Genomic DNA, 9,550 nt, shown 5'->3' on the forward strand with positions numbered 1-9,550 from the left:
CGATAACCAAACTCTTACAGTGGATTAAATCAATATGATTCATTGTCTTAACGGTTAAATAATTTAATTTACAATAAGCTTAAATCAAATCAAATGAAAATGCTGTAAAACATGTAAAAAAGATGTACTACTTCAATACTGGAAAGCGGCAAATAGCGAATCAGATAAACTCACAGAAAATGGGAAAATTATCAAACCAATCAAACTTGTGAGAATCAAAAATATATAACACAAGGGAGAAGTTTAATCCACCAGAGGCTGGGCCCTTAGCCACCAGCGAACACTGCTGAGCTACTTCAGAGAATGCGAATGAACATAAATGACAATTATATATTAATCATTGAACTCAAGTCTCATTACAATATGGTCATGTTCTCCAACAGCACGAGTCCATAAATTAAAATTACAATTTGAGATAACAGAGATCGATCCCCTTTCCTCCTACAATCTTTTGCTTTTACACTCAGAAAGAGGGAGATCCTAAGGGATTCGCAAGTGAATGCTATCTTTAGACACCCTTCATATCTGGCGTTGATCCTCCTGATTCGCCCTCTGATCTGACTGCAACTGACATGCTCCATTCTTCCTTTGTTGGTTTATGCTGTTCCGTCACTAGGGAGCAGCAACTGTTCCTTTCGTCTTTTATGCATAAAGAGGAGTAAAAGTTAGTTATGATGGCTAAAACTTAACTGAGAGTAGTTCATCCATTTCTTATCATAATCCATCAATATGTTAGCGTATCAAGATATGAAAGAGATAAAAAAGGAGGAAAAGGGTGATGGAATTAAGAGTAAATTCATACCCATTTCGTAACTTAACACAATATACCCAAGAGACATGTCTCTTAAATTTAATAATGTCTTTTTTGTAAATTAAATTTTAGTAAGTCTGCACATTTACAATTTTGCTCATATATAATGGTAGTGTTGAAGATGACATAAATAATGGTGGGCAATAATTTTTGGTAAGTATATTTATTTAAATCCTATTTATTTCATTTCCTGAATTGTGTGGTGTGCTTTAAAATCTGTTCTGCCATTTCATAATTTCATTTATGTTTTATATTTAATTGCATAGGTTTGATTAGTAAATTTAATGATATTTTTAATTTAACGATATCGTTAATTTATCTTTGTTCCTGTAACTAGACTAAAAATAGAGTAGAGATAACAAGTGCTTCTTTTCTCATTTTCACTATTGCCCTGTTCAATTTATTTTATAGCGAAACATATTTTTAGTTGCATGGATTCAAGACCGGGATAATAATGGTATGAGATCAACAAGTTTTTCATTTAATTCATTATTCATATTATTGGGCACTTATGAATTGATTTTGGAATTGTAAGACAACAACATTGATTTAAATACCAAGATTAGTTTAAATACATTTTTAACATAAGTAAAGTGTCTAGCAACTTGAAGATATCCTCGCTCAATAATTTAAATTCTGGATTGAATATTGCCATATCCTTATGATTCCTTTCCAGCATCATTCAAAAGAATCATTTTAAGTACATATTTAAAATAGTTTGAAATTGAATTTGTTTAATGCTTTCATATTTGCAGCTTAGTTGTAGTCTTTTTAGAAGCTTTGCATTCTTTATTTGTTGCAGTGTGTTTACTTTGGAATGCCTTTTCTTGAATGATTTCCTTTTCAAATTGTTTTTAGGATTTTGATTTTACAAATCCCTAAGGTCGTATTCTGGCATCTATTGTGCTATGTCTCTAAGTCTTACGACCTTGGATTGACAATTTAAATGTTGGTTTAAATCTCGCATTTATACCTCCCAACATTTTGGCGCCGTTGCCGGGGAGGCGTTGTAGGATAAGGCCTCATGATTTGTTATGATTTTTCTTTGCAATTGAATTTTTAGATTAATGAGATTCCCCTTACTTGCTGAAGCATACTGAACGGTATTGCCAGAAAGCTCATAGGGCAGGTTTTCTTTATTGCAAATAAGTGATTTTCCTTACTGCAAAGTGTGGTTGTTTTCTTTACTACAGTTGAGATTAATTGATTTATTTTTCCCACTTTTACCATTGCGGGGAAACTAGAGGGCGGAGATGATGGTAATACGTGAGTGAAGAGACACACATCCGCTTTTGATTAGGTCACTCCAAAGTTTGGATGTCTGAGTAAACGAATATTTCAAGTTTGGTGCTAACAAGACTTTCCAGCTAGCAAGAAATTGTCAGGAAGTGTGATGCTATTCCAAGAATTATCTCAAATTCTAGCAGAAGTTGGGGTCTCTGCTTCAAAAAAGGATCACATTTTGGCTTCAATCAGAGAAAGGTCTATTCCTCTGAAGAAGAGAAGATTCATGAAAATCCAGAAGATATTCCTAAGGAGACCGAGAAGTTGTGGATCATGCATGATTAGGAGAAGCCATTAGAAGCAGAACATCTATCTAATCCAGCCAGCACTTTAGAGGATAGAAAAGGAAATGTGGAGGATTTGCATGATGTGAGTTTGATGCTTAAAGATGGCTTACCAATCTGACTCTTCTTATGAAAACTCTTTAGTTTGAGAATAAATTTGTACCAAGTATACAATTATGAATACATCCCTAGTTAAGAGGGATTGTTGGAAAATGTAACTAGTTTTAGTCTTCATAATTATCAATGTACTCAAGTCATTATGTATATCTTATGTTACAAGAAAAAGAAAGAAAAGTATTATTTTCAAGCATGGGTTTCATGTTCCATTTTGATGGTCATCTAGGTAAAGTATGTTCTTTATGCTTCTAGGGTTTGTCATGTCAAAAGAATATTTTTCTTGAGTCAAGAAAGTCATTATCATTTGTATAAGACCCTATTGGGCAATTTGTAACATGAAAAATATATAAATTTTGAGTTTAGAAAGTCCTAGAAACCTCCAAGCACAATTCAACCCTGGCAGTGACAAGTCATCTTAAAGGAGGGTATTTGACCTCATAGAAAGGCTATAAATGTAGGCATATTCGAACTCATTTAGCACTATTCGATCTCTCATGAAAGAATTTAGATATGAAGCTAGGAAGAGAAGAAAATAAGAGCAAAGGTATAGACGAAGGAAGTATCTTAAAGAGAAACCAAAATTTGAATTTTTTAAGAGTAATCTATTACTCACAAACTTGTGTGAAGATCTTGATTACATAGCAATGGAGGAGGCCCAATGTCAGTTAAGGATAACTACGACAATTGGGAAAATACTAGTACCTATGTGAGATTAAAACTCACTATACTTAGTTCATAGGGAAATTAACCGTTGAAAAAACCAACTCTACGACCCCCCCTTAAGCAAAACATAGGATGGATAATCATTATTATCTTATTAAGCTGATAATTAGAGGCATTCAGAGGCAATAGCTATTAAATTATGAATTCTTATTGTTAATTAATTTGAAGAATGTTGTGTAAATGTCAATAATAATATGCCTTCTTGGTAGCAGTTTTCATACCTGCAGTGCAGGAATGCTTCCTAAAACACATTTGAGTAGGGATTCATCTCATGAAGCAGCAACTCGAATTCAATGACAAAGATTGAAGAAATTAATGGAGGAAGTCAAATAGAGCGATGAGATTATACTCTTCATAGACGAAGTTCATAATTTGATTGGTGATTGGTCCAATTTCGTTTACAGGGCCTTATAAGAATGCAACATAAATGTGCAGGTAATTGGGTACCTCATTGCGCAAATGGACAATAGTTTGTGGAAAAGTGACAACAACTTGTACTAGTTAGAGTTCACAAATGTAAATGGTCTAACCATCAGCGGAGGGGGGAGTTTGGTTTTTCTCCCGAGAGTTCGACGGATCGAAACATTCTCGTGCTCGCGGACGATCTAGCCATCAAGTCATCTCATTCAATTTTCTTCAAAACACTCACAGATCACGGTTTCTATTTCGACTTCAAGCTCACACCTGATCCCAATCTCGTGCTCTGATCCATATGAAAACATCTCCACCGATCCCAGTGACAACCCCAACACCGATGGGATTCATGTTGCCTCTTCTAACATCCATATTCAAAATGTGCACATCAAAACAGGAGATGATTGAGACTTCTAGCAAAACGATGAAGTTAAATTACTTCCAGAAGCCAGATTCACACCAACATAATTTGAAATAAATCTTCTTGGTGTAATCTTAACCAATTTGTATTAATTCTAAATTTATACACCATGTAACAATCAATCCAGTTAATTAGGGGCAACGCTACTGCTATAAAATGGAGAGTTGTGTACTGATAGAAAAATGTCACAGAGAGGTGGGATTGCAGAAGAACGCTAGGCTATGGACTGGAGATTCAAACCTATACCTTGCATTATTTGCAGAGACTGGATTTTAATTGCGCCATGAGAGAAGTCTGAGCCCAGTGGAATGATCCCTGGATGGGACCACTGGAGCCAAACATTTAATTGTTTCACATTTCTGTAATTTTATTTCAGTAGTAATATGATTCCGCATTCAATTTACATTTACAGGCTATTTCGAATTTCTAAGATGGTGTGTTGATTGAATTTTTATAGTGAGATCGAGCTGGTTGTTTGGGCCCATTAGCTAGTTCGTTACCTAGACTACTTATGATTTATTTATTCTATTATTTACTTGCCTATTCTTATTACTTTTATTTCTTCCAGTGTGATTTACTTCACTACTTTTATTACATGCTTGTGTAATCATTTGATTGCGTTTCATTTCCCGAATTGTGTGGTTGTTGTTGTTATTTTTTATTTCCTTTATATTTTATATTTAATTGCATATGTTTGATTAGTAAATTTAATGATATTGTTAATTTAACGATATTGTTAATTTATTTTGTTCCAGTAACTAGACTAAAAATAGAGTAGAGATAACAAGTGCTTCTTTTCTCATTTTCACTATTGCCCTGTTCAATTTATTTTATAACGAAACATATTTTGAGTTGCAGGGATTCAAGACGGGGATAATAATGGTATGAGATCAACAAGGTTTTCATTTAATTCATTATTCATATTATTGGGCACTTATGAATTGATTTTGGAATTGTAAGACAACAACATTTATTTAAATACCAAGATTAGTTTGAATACATTTTTAACATAAGTAAAGTGTCTAGCAACTTGAAGATATCCTCGCTCAATAATTTAAATTCTGGATTGAATATTGCCATACCCTTATGATTCCTTTCCAGCATCATTCGAAAGAAGCATTTTAAGTACATATTTTAAAATAGTTTGAAATTGAATTTGTTTCATGCTTTCATATTTGCAGCGTAGTTGTAGTCTTTTAAGAAGCTTTGCATTCTTTATTTGTTGCAGTGTGTTTACTTTGGAATGTATTTTCTTGAATGATTTCCTTTTCAAATTGTTTTTAGGATTTTGATTTTACAAATCCCTGAGGTCGTATTCTGGCATATATTGTGCTACGTCTCTAAGTCTTACGACCTTGGATTGACAATTTAAATGTTGGTGTAAATCTCGCATTTATACCTCCCAACATTTTGGCACCATTGCCGGGGAGGCATTGTAGGATAAGGCCTCATGATTTGTTATGATTTTCTTCTTCGCAATTGAATTTTTAGATTAATGAGATTCCCCTTACTTGCTGAAGCATACTGGACGGTATTTCCAGAAAGCTCACAGGCCAGGTTTCTTTACTGCAAATAAGTGATTTTCCTTACTGCAAAGTGTGGTTGTTTTCTTTACTACAGTTGAGATTAATTGATTATTTTTCCCACTTTTACCATCATGGGGCAACTAGAGGGCGGAGATGACGGTAAGATGTGAGTAAAGAGACACATATGATTTTGATTAGGTCACTCCAAAGTTTGGATGTCCGAGTAAATGAATATATCAAGTTTGGTGCTAACAAGACTCTCCAGCTAGCAAGAAAATGTGAGGAAGTGTGATGCTATTCCAAGAATTATCTCAAATTCTAGCAGAAGCTAGGGTCTCTGCTTCACAGAAAGATCACATTTTGGCATCAATCGGAGAAAGGTCTGTTTGTCTGGAAGAGAAGATTCATGAAGATCCATAAGATATTCCTAAGGAGACCGAGAAGCTGTGGATCATGCATGATTAGGAGAAGCCATTAGAAGCAGAAAATCTATCTGATTCAGCCATCACTTTAGAGGATAGATAAGGAAATGTGGAGGATTTGCACGATGTGAGTTTGATGCTTAAAGATGGCTTACCAATCTGACTCTTCTTATGAAAACTCTTTAGTTTGAGAATAAATCTGTACCAAGTATACAATTATGAATACATCCCTAGTTAAGAGGGATTGTTGGAAAATGTAACTAGTTTTAGTCTTCATAATTATCAATGTACTCAAGTCATTATGTATATCTTATGTTACAAGAAAAAGAAAGAAAAGTATTATTTTCAAGCATGGGTTTCATGCTCCATTTGATGGTCATCTAGGTAAAGTATGTTCTTCATGCTTCTAGGGTTTGTCATGTCAAAAGAATATTTTTCTTGAGTCAAGAAAGTCATTATCATTTGTATAAGACCCTATTGGGCAATTTGTAACATGAAAAAGATATAAATTTTGAGTCTAGAAAGTCCTAGAAACCTCCAAGGACAATTTAGCCCTAGCAGTGACAAGTCATCTTAAAGGAGGGAATTTGACCTCATAGAAAGGCTATAAATATAGGCATATTTGAACTCATTTAACACTATTTGATCTCTCATGAAAGAATTTAGATATGAAGCTAGGAAAAAGAAGAAAATAAGATTGAAGGTATAGAAGAAGGAAGCATCTCAAAGAGAAACCAAAATTTGAATTTTTTAAGAGTAATCTATTACTCACAAACTTGTGTGAAGATCTTGATTACATAGCAATGGAGGAGGCCCAATGTCAGTTAAGGATAACTACGACAATTGGGAAAATACTAGTACCTATGTGAGATTAAAACTCACTATACTTAGCTCATAAGGAAATTAAGTGTTGAAAAAACCAACTCTACCACCCCCCATTAAGCAAAACATAGGGAGTATCTAAAGAAAAAAGAAAACAAAGAATGGGTCTCGACAACAAGGCCTGATTAGGTACCCATGTAAAAATTCTCACAAGTGTAGAAAGAGATAAAAAATCGTAGGAACACCCCCCCACCCCCCCAAAAAGCGGGAAATATGTCAGTGCTCAAATTATCATGGAGTTGAGATTGTAGATCCCATGATGATCCACTGAATGGCAAGAACATAGGCTTGTTCCAATCAAGAAGTACGAAATGCTGAAGTACCAAAATTCTGAAGTTGAGAGCCATGAAACCTTAATGAGGCTAGTGAATCTCTGAACTAGGATCATTGCAGAGGCATAAGGGTGGAAAACACTATCAAATTCTCCAAAAAATGCTTCAAATAAACTAGGTGTTGGTAAAGAACCGGGACAAAGGGCTTCAAATAGAAGCAACACCATCAACTAACAAACAAATAATGAGGATTGTAAATATGGAAACTTAGCTCAACCGATGTACAAAAACACTCCTGAAGTTGTCTGAACACAATCACCATCATATTGATAAAAAAAAAATATTTGTCACTATCTAAGTTTCCCCAAAAATAAAATTGCGGAAGGAGCAAGAATCAACAGTCTTCGTTGTCAGAAAATATCCCTCCCTGAAAGACAACTAAGGGAACAATGTGAATCAACAATGAACAACTGATGCAACAAGATGATTTGAAGTCTTCAAGCATTGGTTCAGATCATGTGATGGCCATCCATCGATCCATCCACAAATGATCTTGATGGTTGACAATGGTCCACGATTCATTCTTTCACGTCTCTTTTGAATCGATTTGAATGTTGGACTACTAGTTGACCAATAATGTTGATGTTTGGGTAATTTATTCTAATGAGGATGTGCAGATAAATCATTTTTTGTTTTTACAGACTCAAAGTTGGGTGCCACAACATTTTCATTTGGAAGCACCTCAAACTGGATGTAGGTGATGAAGCAGTAACAAGATCGTATCCAATACCTACTATTGATGTCTGCACTACAGGGTTAATAGGAACAACAATTCCATGTCCATTCTTCCAAAGTCCTCCTTTGATATATCCCATTTTTCTTAGCAATCAAGACCCAATAACAGTTGTATGGTTTTCAAAACTGGGTGTGACAATAGCATATGATGATTCATGATCATCACCATCAACCATCTGACAATCAACATCATCAAGTCCGGAGGAAGGAGAGCTTGGCACCTTAACATCAACTGTCTCAATCTCAAATTTTTGAAGATGACTAACCTCCAATTCAAGTTCTTTCTTAGATTATTGCAACTTTTGAATGATCTCATCCTTCTCAATTAGCTGTTGAGACAAGACATCATAATCTTGTCTCAAAAAACGATATTACTCCATCGTTGTTGCTTTTAAACACATAACTTCCATAACATGTTGATTATTTTTCTCTTCTAGTTGCTTCTTCAAATTTGAGTTAGAAAAAGTCAAAACTTTCCCTTGCAAGTCATCAAGGAGGTCAATCTTCTCTTGAAATTCATTTGCACACATTTGGAAGTATTTTCCCATGGTTGATTCCAAATGGTCAACCTTATAGATTTTCTCAGCTACTGAAGTTTGCAACCTATTATTAAGAGTTGCATTCTCATCTTGTAATAGAGTTACCACTAATTGTAACTGAAGGACTTATTTATGAAGTTCATCTGCTGCCTCCTTCTCACGAAGTTCCTGCAACCTTTTACCCATCTTGAAAAGACCAAGTTGAAAATGTACTAGCCACAAAACAATGCTGATGATGACAACAAAAGTTTCTTTACACTTCCACAAGTGAGATCAATCCAGCTAGATTTGCGTGACTATCCAATCAAGAAGCGTTCCATAACCACCTTAAATCTCTTTTTACTCCATTAAAAAATTTGCGAATAATTTTTTCCCAATTCTCCTTTTAACCAAATAAAAAATTTCAAAAACCTTTTTCCAACATAATTTTTTTAAACGCCTTTTGGTTTCTTCCCTTAAAAATAATTTTAATGAGGGAAAATTAAACCCTTTCTTTTAACATACACTTTATCTCCCCTTTTTAAATATTTGGGCAAATAAAAAAAATGGGCAAATTCAAAAAAGCAGAACCTCAATTTTTCAAGGGCTTGTGATGACCAATGATCTATGTCAATATCACTTGTTGTTCTCAGCTCAGGAGCACTAAAACACCTTTTAACCATCACTCATATGACCTCGACAACCTCCACACTCTTCTCCCACTAAATACCTTCACATTCTGCGATGCAATGCTGGAAGAAAATATCCTTTGTTGCATCTCTATGAACACACAAGAATTACTCTGGAACACGAGCAAGGAAACACATGCAACTGTCTTGAAATTAAATTGAAATCACAATATGTGGCTGGCAGGATAAAAAATGAGTAATCCCTAATTTTTGCGCTGCACAGGGAAAATGTAAGCCGAAAAAAGGATTTACAGCAAATGTTTAATTGATCTAGGAGGATCCCAAAAGGCTAAATTTTTGAAGTCCTCAAAACATAGTGAAACCAATCTCAAATCAAATATCTCGTTGTTATAAATCCAACGACGCAAACAACACCTCAGATGGACACCGTA

Source organism: Pinus tabuliformis, chromosome 2_1, assembly GCF_031772625.1.
Source record: "Pinus tabuliformis cultivar Carrire ecotype Pingquan chromosome 2_1, CPIR1, whole genome shotgun sequence".
Classification (NCBI taxonomy): domain Eukaryota; kingdom Viridiplantae; phylum Streptophyta; class Pinopsida; order Pinales; family Pinaceae; genus Pinus; species Pinus tabuliformis.